The sequence below is a fragment of the Chrysochloris asiatica genome, unplaced genomic scaffold (genome assembly GCF_000296735.1).
Source record: "Chrysochloris asiatica unplaced genomic scaffold, ChrAsi1.0 scaffold00036, whole genome shotgun sequence".
Classification (NCBI taxonomy): Eukaryota; Metazoa; Chordata; class Mammalia; order Afrosoricida; family Chrysochloridae; genus Chrysochloris; species Chrysochloris asiatica.
This window is the reverse complement of record NW_006408554.1, coordinates 1,315,107-1,327,175: the sequence shown is the minus strand read 5'-3', so window position 1 is coordinate 1,327,175 and position 12,069 is coordinate 1,315,107. Positions and strand designations below refer to the sequence as shown.

At 38.1% G+C, this 12,069-nt stretch overlaps 1 pseudogene; it reads left to right on the top strand.

Moving 5' to 3' along the window:
• The first annotated feature begins 8,439 nt into the window (after positions 1–8,439).
• LOC102823178 lies at positions 8,440–9,750 on the top strand (annotated as a pseudogene).
• The last annotated feature ends 2,319 nt before the right edge of the window (positions 9,751–12,069 follow it).

Genomic DNA, 12,069 nt, shown 5'->3' with positions numbered 1-12,069 from the left:
TCCTTTGCCTCTAGTAAATTTATTATAGTAAATTTCAATCAAATTAGGCATTCTTTTTACCTAGAAACATAGAACAAATTTTTATTACTTTTCATATTGTCCCAGTAATTGGCATCTGTTGATTGTGAGGATGGTGCAGTAGTAGGCAGTTCTTCCTTCTGTTTTACCTAAGTTTACCATGAATCACCTGAGCAGCAACTAACAACAACAACAAAATAGCAATTGTACATCTACAAAGAAACAGTAAATTTCAGGTTAAGAGAAATGAAGAGCTGAATTGATAAAACTGGGTTATGACTCTTACTAGCAAAACTCTCTTGGCCCCTGTACTTCTAAATGTTTCTTCAGCTGGTGTTAACCTGTCAGTAGAAACAATAGAGATATGCTAATGATGCTATGTGGGAATGTTCTTAGTGTTAAACAACAAATATAGTCATAAAGATTTCTTGAAGGTAGTTAAAATAAATGGTATATGTGCTTTCAATTGTGCATACTGACACTGAAAAACAATGGATAGGAAAATCAGGAGGCAATTAGAAAAGAATCATATGCTGAAATTGCAGTCTTGTTTGTGCCACAGGTTCAGGGCTAGGAAAGAATTTTAATATGCTTAGGATAGGGGTTTGACCTAACATTCTGATATGTGATGAATTTGAAAATATGCAACGTGGGATACAAAATCGGTTTGTAGGAAAAGGAAAGGAAATTTGTGGCTTTTTTCTATTTAAAAATAATTATGGTTTCCTTTAGCCAACTCCAGGAGATGTAATAACCTTTTTGTATTGGTGAAGGACAGCCATGCCATATGGCTATTCCTTGCTTCGGTGTTCAAAATACAAATAGCACCATTTAGAAGCCCAGTACAATTGATCCATTGTAAATCTCCTCTGTAATTCTTCTTTATGTTATAAAATTGTATTCAAGACCCCTGACTCTTGAATTACTGTTTTAAAAATCAATTGGCAAGTGTCTGGGGGATGAGGGAATAATTTCTAAGTGAGTGACAGAGCTCTGTACCCTTTCTGCAGACCATTTCAGAATAACCTTTGATGGGCCAAAAACCCATTTTAATAATCTGTGTAAATATCCCATGTCTAATCTTGTGAGCAATGAGGGGGTCTTAGAATTCCATGTAACTATTAGGAATATAGCTGGAACTATTCTGTTTTTTGTTTAATCTTTCAGAGAAAGCTAATTGTTGCTTCGCTATAAGGAGCACCTAACTCAACCTCAGAGTTAAGAATTGGAGTATTTTGAATTTTGGACTAAAATCAGACATGACATTTTGGGTAATTCCCAGTTTTCCTTTAAAAAAAAAAATTCCTCTTGTTTATATTAAGTACTGTTGAATAGAGGCAACATTGATTTCAGAGTGTTATCAGATGATTTCAAGCAATTTATCATATTAAACAATTCATTTGGGCAAAATGAACATTGATTTGAACAAATATAATAATCAAGGAAGTAACTACAATATTCTGGTTGGAAGAATAGGGAAAAAAAAAAATACACAAATATATGGCACCTAACGGCAACAACAAAGAGTAGATGACCATGACCATATCATAGCACTAATGCTCTCAACTTAACTTGCAAAGTGCAGACAGTATTTATGGTGGTTGACCACACAGCACTTAGTAGAGTAGAATGAGTGTTCTGGTCTGATGTGGCCCTGATGGGGTAGACAAGGTTTCAAGGGGAAAAAGTACATGGTTCATTGTGATAGATAGGGTTTTCTAGCAACTTGGTTTGGCAAGGATTCTCAGTGGTTTAGCAGTTAAGATGTAGGTTGTTGTTGTACCATTGAGTCAGTTCTGACCCATAGCAATCCTGTATAGGATTTCTGAGGAGTGGCTGGTAAGCTTGAACAGCTGACCTTGTGGTTCAAACCGAGTTTGCAGTCCAGTGCATTAACCCAACACCAGGATTCCCATAATGAGACCTATTTTGATGTAATCACTACCATGATGTGATCTGATGTGATCAGTTTGGTCTAATGTAATTATCCTCTGTATTGCAAATATATACTAATATGATATTAATGAGGCCAGTTGCAAGAAGAATCAGGAGTGGAGAATTTCCAAATTCTGTCTTAGTTAATAGAAATATGACAAGTGATGGCTTTAACAATCAGAAATTTGTTCTCTCACAATTTGGAAGGTTAGAAGTTTGAATTCAGAGCACCAGCTCAGAGAAAAGGTCCTTGTCTCCTTCCAGCATTCCTTGGAGATCTCCATGTGTCTTGTCATCAGTTTTTTCCTGGTCTAGGAACTTTACAATGCAGGGACACCTCCCCCCAGTACAATTGTACCCCACTCTTGGTACCAAATTTTGTCTTAGTTATCTAACGCTGATATAACAGAAGTAGCGCAAGTTGATAGCTTAACAACCAGAAATTTGTTCTCTCAGTTTAAAGGCTTAAAGTCCAAATTCAGAGGGCCAGCTCAGGGGAAGGCTTTCTCTTTTTCAGTCCTGGGAAAAGGTTCTTCTTCCTTTCAGCATCTGTAGGCCCAGTATTCCTTGGAGGTATCCATAATCTTGGGATCAGTCTTCCCGTGGATCTGTGACCTTCATTATGCAGGAACTCCAAGTTCAAAGTATGAACTACATTCTTGACTCTTCTTTCTTAGTGGCAGTAGGTCCCTCTGAGATCTGTTCACTTCTCTCTTCTTTATATTTCAAGAGAGATTGACTCAGGGTACAAACTAATCCTACAGATTGCATCTGGCCTCATTAACATAATAGAAGTGAGGATTTATAGCCCATAGAATAATTACATTAGAGAGCGGATCACATCAGACCACATCATGGGGATGATTGCATCGTATTAGATTTCATCATGAAGGTGATAAGTACATCTTAACTGCCAAACAACTGAGAATCCTGGTCAAACCAAGTTGACACAAAACCTTAACTATCACATAACTCCATTAATCAAAATTGATTTTGTAGGGCAAATGAGAAAGGAAGATAATTTGATGAATTTTGTTGATCATGAGTTTAATGGCTTTAAAAACAGAAACTAGTTATCAAGTTGTAGGGCAACTTTTGTACACTGGGTAATAAAGTCTGAATAAAAATGAAGAGTAAAGATCAGAACCTTGTGTGATATCCCAAGACTTGTTGTTAATGTTGTTGTGTGCTTCCATGAGCACTGATTATTGATCCAAGTAAAATGAAATCTTTGACAGCTTTTATCTTTTCTGTTATCATGATGGTTTGTTTTTTTTTCTGGTCTAGTTGTGAGGATTTTTGTTTTCTTTATATTAAAGTATAATCTATATTGAAGGCTGTATTCTTTGATCTTCATCAGCAAGTGCTTCAAGTACTCTTTGCTTTCTACAAGCAAAGCGGTTAGGAAATCTTCCTGCAATCCTGATGCCACATTCTTCTTCATATAATCTGGCTTCTTGTATTATTTGCTCAGCATACAGATGTTTCTTCCTGAATTGGTGTGTTCCCACCAATTACTTTTGGTATAATGTCTCTCTATATTCCTTCCATCTTCTTTTGATGTTTTCTACATCATTTAATATTTTGCCCATAGAACCTTCAATACTGCAAGCCAAAGCTTTAGTTTTTTTTTTTTTATCAGTTCTTTAGTTTGAGAAATATTGAGCAAGCTTTTTCCCTTTCGGTTTTCTAACTCTGGGTTTTTGCACATTTCATTATAATCCTTTGTCTTCTGGAGTTGCCCTTTGAAAATTTCTGGTCAGCTCTCTTACTTCATCATTTCTTCCATTGGGTCTAGGTATTCTACATTCAAGAGCAAGTTTCATAGTTACTTCAGATGTCCACTTTGGTTTCTTCTTTCTTTCTTCTCTTTTTAATGACTTTTTGCTTTCTTCATGTATGATGCTCTTGGTGTCATCCCAAAACTCTTTGGATCTTTGATCATTAGTGTTTAGTGTATCAAATATGTTCTTGAGATGGTCTCTATATTCAGGTGGGATACACTCAAGGTCATATTTTGGCTTTTGTGGACTTGCTTTAATTTTCTTCTGCTTTAGTCTTAACTTAAATACAAGCAATTGATGATCTGTTCACTGTCTGCCCCTGGCCTTCTTTTGGCTAATGATATTGAGCTTCTGCCCTGCCCCTTTCTGCAGATGTAGTCTATTTGATTCCTGTGTATTCTATCTGGCAAGCTCCATGTATAGTCGCTGTTTATGTTGTTAAAAAAAGGTATTTAACAAAGAAGCTGTTGGTCTTGCAAAATTGTATCATGAGATTTCCAGCATCCTTTCTATCAGCAAAGTCATATTTTCCAACTACTGATCTTTCCTGTTTGTTTCCAGCTTTCACATTTAATCACCAGTATTATCAGTATATCTTGATTGCATGTTTGATCTGTTTCCAACTGAGGAAGTGGGTAGAGTTCTTCACTTTCTTCATCATTGGCTTTGTAATTGGCACATACATTTGAATAATAGTTGTATTAACTGGTATCTTTGTAGGTGTATAGGTATTATTTGTCACAGACAGCATCGTTCTACAACACTAATCTTGAAATGTTCTTTTTTATGATGACCGCAACACCATTCCTCTTGAATTTATCATTCCCTCCATAGTATGCTCTGATTGTCCCATTCAAAATGGCCAATACCTGGCTGTTTCAGCTCCTTCACACCTGAGCTTATCTTACAGCACTATATGAGATCATGTTTCACTGCTCTTCATAAGGCTTCAGTGGTTAATCTGTCAGAAGTAGACTACCTATTCTTTCTTCCTATTCTGTTTTTAGTCTGAAAATTCCTTTGAAACCTGTCCACCATGGGTGACAATGTTGGCATTTGAAACACCAGTGGCATCGCTTCCAGAATCATAGCAGCACACAAATCACCTCAGTAGGAAAAACTGATAGACGTGTGGGGGTACGGAGACATATGTTTATGTGCGTACACTCCTAGAGCGACTCCCAAAGTCTAGAATAATAGGTCCATTTAAGGTAAGAGATCTGAAGCTTAAGCTTCTTTAGCTTAATGGAAGATCTAACATTTAACAATGAATAGCAGGAAGAGAAGTTGGCTGCCTGCAGGTAGTAAGATAAAGTATCTGATGGATAGACATTGGTGTACTTACAGAGGCCTAAAGAGTTTAACCTGGGCAGATGAAGAGATGGAATCATTGGTAGAAAAAGTGGTAGGATTACATAAAATGGTTTTATTTGTAGAGTTGCATAGTTCCTATTTAGGAGCTCTGGTGGCACAGTAGTTAAACACTCGACTACTAATTGAAAGGTTGGTGCTTGAACCCACCAGCCTCTCCAGAGGAGAAAAATAGGATAGTCTGCTTCTATAAAGGTTTACAGCCTAAGAAACCCTAAAGAGCATTTCTATTCTGTCCTATAGCATTGCTGTGATTTGGAATCAACTCAGTGGCAGAGGACTTGGTTTGGTCAGGTAGTTAATTTTTAAAGTTTGGTGACATGAGTATATATATATATTTGTGTGTGTGTGTAGAGAGAGAGAGAAGAAAAGAGGGAAAATGAAGAGAGAAAGGGAGAGATGAGAATGAGGAGGGAAGATTGTAAGGAAAAGTAAGGGAAAAGGGAGAAGAGGAAGAAGAAGGAAAGGGAAGAGAAAGAGAAGAAACAGGAAGAGAAGATAATTAAGGTAGCAGTTTTGAAAATTTCAGCCACACAGACTCTTAAGATTCTTGCCCTTTCTCTTCTCCTTCTCCTTTGAGTTGGTCTAAATTCCAAAAGGCTTTCCAGGTTGTCCTTGTACTGGAGGAGGATGGTTTCCATCCTCTTTGAACCTACTCTAAAGGGCATTTCCTGACAGTATGTGGGTATTAACCTTTGTCCTCTGTGCATCTGGTGCTGTTTCCAATGCTGTGTTGTATTGTTTCCAATGCTGTGTTGTATTGTTTCCAATGCTGTGTTGTATTGTTTCCAATGCTGTGTTGTATTGTTTCCAATGCTGTGTCATGTCTTTGACTTTCAGTGCCTTACTCTTACCTTATTTTTCTGCTCCCAGCTGCAAAGTATTTTCCTGGCCCACATCACTTCTGGGATAGCAGGGAAAGAGAGGGTAGATACTATTACAGGAGCTCTGGTAGCATAGTGGTTACAAGTCGGGCTGCTAATCTCAAGGTCAGCAGTTTTAAACAACCAGCCTTTCTGTGGGAGAAAGATGAGGCTTTCTGTTCCCATCAAGATTATAGCCTCAGAAACCCTGTGTAGGGTCTCTATGAGTTGGAACCAACAGTACATCACACCACCACCACCACTGTAATTTATGTTTAATGCATAAAACATACTTAAGCATACTCAGAATGTTTAATTCATTAAAACATACTGAATTAAAAATGGGGACCATAGAAAGTTTAAGACAGATGATATCAATTGTGACGCTCTACTTGGAAAGTGTTCTGCTCTCTACAACTGTTGAGAAAGCATGCAGATTCATTGATTGATCTGGGTTTTGCCATTGGTATGTGTTCAATACATATTCTTTATCAAAACTGAATCGTGAAAGGCAATTAAAATAAATTTTCTTTGGGTATTGAAAGTCTAAGAACCTTTTAAGAAACTTTGGAACCTAATAACCTGAAAGTAACAACAGAGTAATAATAATTTAAAAAGCCTACATTTGGCTGTGTTCATATACTGCCAAAACAATTAGGAAGAAAAGTGAAAAATTCACTCATTCATGCAGATGTTTCCAAATATCCAGATGTTTGGCATCATACAGACGAAATGTTAGGTGACTAATTGACTGGGTTGTTCATATTCCACATGTTTGGCATTGTTTAGATAGATTCGATTATACTTTTAGATAGGGAAGTACAATATATTTTATCTGCTCACTAGAGTCCCCAAGGCTAATGGTGTTAAATGGATTTTACGATTTGACTCTCTTGGACAAACTTCAGTTTCACTCATGTTTTTCAGTCCTATCAAAAATGCAAGTGCAGATATTTTATTGCCTTTAAATTTCATAAACCACTAAAAATTTGAATAAGAAAAAGAATTCTGTGCCAGCAGAAATCATTTCATCCCAAAGAATAAAATTTTCCTCTCTTTTTTCCAACAAATGAACAATAAAAAAATAACATGAAATCATAGTATCACTAAGTCTGAGAATAAACACCCAAAGTTCACTGTTTTCATTTAAGATAGAACTAAGGAATGGTATTTGAAAATAAAAAAAGAAAGAAAGAAACTTTCAATTAGATTGTATATAAACACACACTTTAATATCTTACCATCTCAAGATTTAGGAGTTTTAGAGTAGGAGAATTACCAGGGAATTGTATCTACATTTAGCAACTCCTTGTATGCTTTTTGCTTAAAGACAATTTTTGTTTGTATTTCCCAACTGGGCTGAGCTACTCTTTTAAAATTGATTATATCTTTATTGTAGAGCTTTAATAGAAAACTGGGAAAACAGATCAATTTAGGGACCAGAGAGCTACCACAGAAGTGATAATCATTTTGATTTAAAAGATTTGGTCCTGCAGATCTTCCTTCAATATATCTAATGACTTAATTCAACAAATATTGATTGTTTCCATTTGAAGAGCATTTGCCTTTGTATTGTGGAAGATACATATATGAACACAGTCTACATCTCATATTTAAATTTACAATGTTAGAGAATATAACCCTAAAACACATAATTTTATAAAATATATGCTAGGGAATAAATGATGTCTATCAATTAGAAATGTTGAATTAACAATAGTTTTGAGACACTAATGCCTTAAAAATGGAGCTCTGGTAGTGTAGTGGTTACGAATCGGGTTGCAAACCTCAGGGTCAGCAGTTTGAAACTACCAGCTGTTCCGCGGGAGAAAGATGAGGCTTTCTGCTCCCGTAAAGATTTACAGCCTCGGAAACCCTGTACAGGGTCGCTATGAGTTGGAACCGACTCCACGGCACACAGCCAGCCAATACCTTAAAAAGGAGCTCTGGCTACATATTGGTTACAGTTTGGGCTGCTAATCTCATGGTCAGCAGTTTGAAATTACCAGTGGTTCCATGGGAGAAAGATGGGGCTTTTTGTTCCTGTAAAGATTTAAATCCTTGGAAACCGTATACAGGGATACTATGAGTCAGAACGGACTCCACGGCACATAACCACCACCACCACCACCACTACGTTAAAGAATTACTAATAGATTATTGTTGAGGACAATGAATAGAAAGTAGAATCTTTGAAATTTAATACTCTCAAAATACATTTGATCCAGAAACAGTTAATAAGAAACTGTAGCAAAATAAAGCTGGGCACTGAAGATGTACAGGATTTTGTTCTGTACTTGAGTGATTTAAAAGTAGATACAGACCTTGGAACAAGCCTTCAAAAATTATTGCCTTTATTTTTTGGAGGTACAAATTTAAGTCATAAAGTATTGCTACTAGGGTTCCGGTAAATATGCTTGGGTTTATTCCAAACAAAATTTGTTAAAACATGTCTCTGTGATCAGTGGATGGCTTACAGACAAGTTCCTTCAGTTATATTTACTTGCCTTAGTCTCATGAAGGTGCCTCCAAAAAGGATCGATCAGAACAGTGACTTAAGGGAGCATCTGGGCTCCACCAGCGCCTGCTGGAGTCTTTTCGCGTCGACTGACCGGAGTCCGTGAATCCTCCACTCCAAGCCGTACCGGACCTCCCCGACCCCAGCTTTCTATCGTTTGAGAACACTAAGAATAAAGTCTCTGCATCAGTTTTTACTAGAGCCAATCACCTGTCGTGCCCGGTACAGGAATAGAAACCAGATTGTCTTAGCCCCAATAATCACGAAGTCTATATATATAAGAAGAACGGGAGCCAGTGGGTGAAAGCTCATGAACTCAAGGAACACAATGGACATATCACAGGTATCGACTGGGCGCCCAAGAGCCACTGCATCGTCACTTGCGGGGCAGACCACAACGCCTCCATCTGGAGTCAAAAAGATGGTGTCTGGAAGCCCACCCTGGTGATCCTGAGAATTAACCACGTGGCCACATTTGTGAAGTGGTCCCCACTGGAGAACAAATTTGCTGTGGAAAGTAGAGCACGGTTCTTCTCCGTCTGTTACTTCGAGTCTGAAAATGACCGGTGGGTAAGCAAGCACATTAAGAAGCCAACCCGCTCCACGATCCGCAGCTTGGACTGGCATCCCAATAATGTTTTGCTGGCAGCAGGCTCATATGATTTCAAGTGCAGGATGTTTTCTGCTACTTTAAAGAAGTGGATGAGAAGCCAGCCAGGACACCATGGGGCAGGCAACAAGATGCCTTCTGGACGACTGATGTCAGAGTTTGATAGCAGCGGTAGTGGTGGCTGGGTGTACCCGGTCAGCTTCGCCGCCAGCGGGAGTCGCCTGGCCTGGGTCAGCCATGACAGCACCGTGTCCGTTGTCAATGACGCAAAGAGTGTACAGGTGTCAAGTCTGAAGACCGAGTTCCTGCCTCCCCTGAGTGTATCGTTTGTCTTAGAGAACAGCATCATGGCTACTAGCCACCACTGCTACCCCATGCTCTTTAACTACAATGGCTACTTGACATTCCTCTTCAAACTCAACACTTCCAAAACAGCATCCAGTGCTACATGTCAGTGATGGAGCGCTTCTCCACTGAGGACCGCAACACAGCCTTGGAGATGCTGCAGCAGCAGAGCATCACTCAAGTGTCTGTCTGCAGGTGGACAAGGAAGATTGCCATAAATTCTGCACTACAGACATCGATGGAGCCGTGATAATTTGGGATTTCATGACCTTAGAATCTTCGATCCAGGGCCTTCGGATAATGTGAAGCTGAGCAAACCTCCTGGATTGATTTGACATGACCCTTGGCAACTGCCCGCCTCTCTATACACAAGCAACATTGAAAACACATACAGTGCAAATACCGTGTGTGTGTGTGTGTGTGTGTGTGTGTGGTTTCATTTGAATATAACTAGTGAAAATGTTGGTTTTTTAAAAAGGCATCAGTGATGGTTTTTTTTTTTTTTTTTTTTTTGCCATTTAATTCCATTCCTAACAAAGCTTCTTGGTAAGTAGTTTATGTTAGAAAATCATGTATATTGGAAAATCATCACACTGACTTAAAGCAGGGGAGGAAGGTATGTCCACTGTCTAATAGACAGTTCAATAAATATACTGAATGTGGAAAAAAAAGAAAGAGGATCTGCTCTTTAGTTCATCTGAAGACAGAGGTCTCGTCAGTCCGGTGAGAAAGTTTTTTGAAATTTCAAAGGGATAATCTTCATAGATTTTTTTTTACAGGATACAACACGATCATGAGGGCTAATTAAAGAAGTTTTAAGAAAATTGAATACTACATTGGTGAGAAAAAAGAGGAAAATTGCATAGGGGAAGTTTCTACCATCACAAAAATATACTTGCTCACATTCAAAGGTAGTAAGGGCTATCCTGAGAATATTGTTGGGAAACCTTACCCATATTTTGTACAGCCTGATCTTGCCCTTTCAGACTTCTTTTGTCTCCCAAACTCAAAGAATATTGAAAAGGAACATGATTTGAATCCCTCAAGGATGTCAAAACTGCCATTTAGATGTGGTACAAATAGAAGCATGCAGAATTTTGGGGGAAGGGTTAGAGAAATGGAAACACTACGTTCAGAAATGTATAGACCTAGGGGGAGGGAGGATATGCCAAGAAACAGTAGTTTCACATTTTGCTAATTTTGTTTAATAAATTTTTATTTTGTAGCAATAGCTTTTGACAAGTGTGTTCTGGATTGTATTGTGTTCCCCTCAAATATGTTTTGGAAACTAAATTTGCACCTGTGGCTGTAATCCCATTTGAGAATAGGATTTTCTTTGTTATGTCAATGAGGTGACAACGGTGTGGGGTGTGTCTTAAACCTACTCAGTTTTTTAAAATTGTGACATGAATGAAAGTTTACATAACAAATTAGTTTCATGACACTAGTTGCAATCCCCTCAAAGTAACAGCATTCTTCCCACTTCTTCCCTGGGTTTCCTGTTTCCATTTACTCATTTTTCCAGCCTTTTGAATTTTGCTTATCATACAAATGCTGCACTTTGGTCTCCTATGGTTGACTGTCCTGAGGAGCACATTCCTCATGGATGTTATATATATTGTTCACTTTGTAGGCTGGTCTGTTGTTTAGCTGAAAGGTCATCTCCAGGAACAGGTTCAGTTCTAGGTTTGAAGGATGTCTAAGGGCCCAGTCTCAGGAGTATTACCAATCTCTATCAGACATGTTAGTCTAATGTTTTGTTTTTTTAAATGATTTTGGATTTTGTTATACATTTTTTTCCTTCTATTCTGACCAAGGACTTCTATTATCATCCTGACCAGAGCAGTCAGGGTAGATAGGCACCATGTACTTCTTTTAGTCTTAGGTTAGTGTCAACTGTAGTGCCCATCAGTCCTTTGTACTAATAGTTTCCTTGAGTTTTTCATTTTCTTCAATCTTCTTTGCTACAGATGAGGGGAGACCAATAGATGATAATTGCATCTCATCTCAGATGCCCACTCACAAGCTGTTAAGACACAGTCATTACTCAACAGAGTAGCATGTAGAACATGTCTTTGTGGACTATGTTATGTCAGGTGACCTTAGATGTCTCCCAATACCTAGATGGTCCTAAGCCCTAAAACTAAGTGATTCAGTTCCTCTAAGTGTTTGGTTATAGCTAAGAAATTTTAATAATTTTGCCCCCTCTCCTGGTGTGGTACTGTGGGTTAATGCGCTGGACTGCAAAGTTGCTTTGAACCACAAGGTCAGTGATTCAAGCTCACCAGCCACTTCTGGGAAACCCTATCCATCAATGCTGCAACTTGGCCAATCTGTCTTGTTGGGGGTGTTCCTCTTTTTCTCAGTAGAGTTCTCCAGTTTCTTCATCATTGGTTGCACATAAATCTGAATAATAGTGGTATGAATCTAGGAAAATTAGAAATTATAAAAAATGAAATGGAATGCATAAACATCAATATCGTAGTCATTAATGAGCTGAAATGGACTGGTATTGGCCATTTTGAATCTGACAACCACATGGTTTTCTCTGCTGGGAATGACAAATTGAAGAGGAATGGTATTGCATTCATTGTCAAAAAGAACATATCCAGATCATTAATGAAG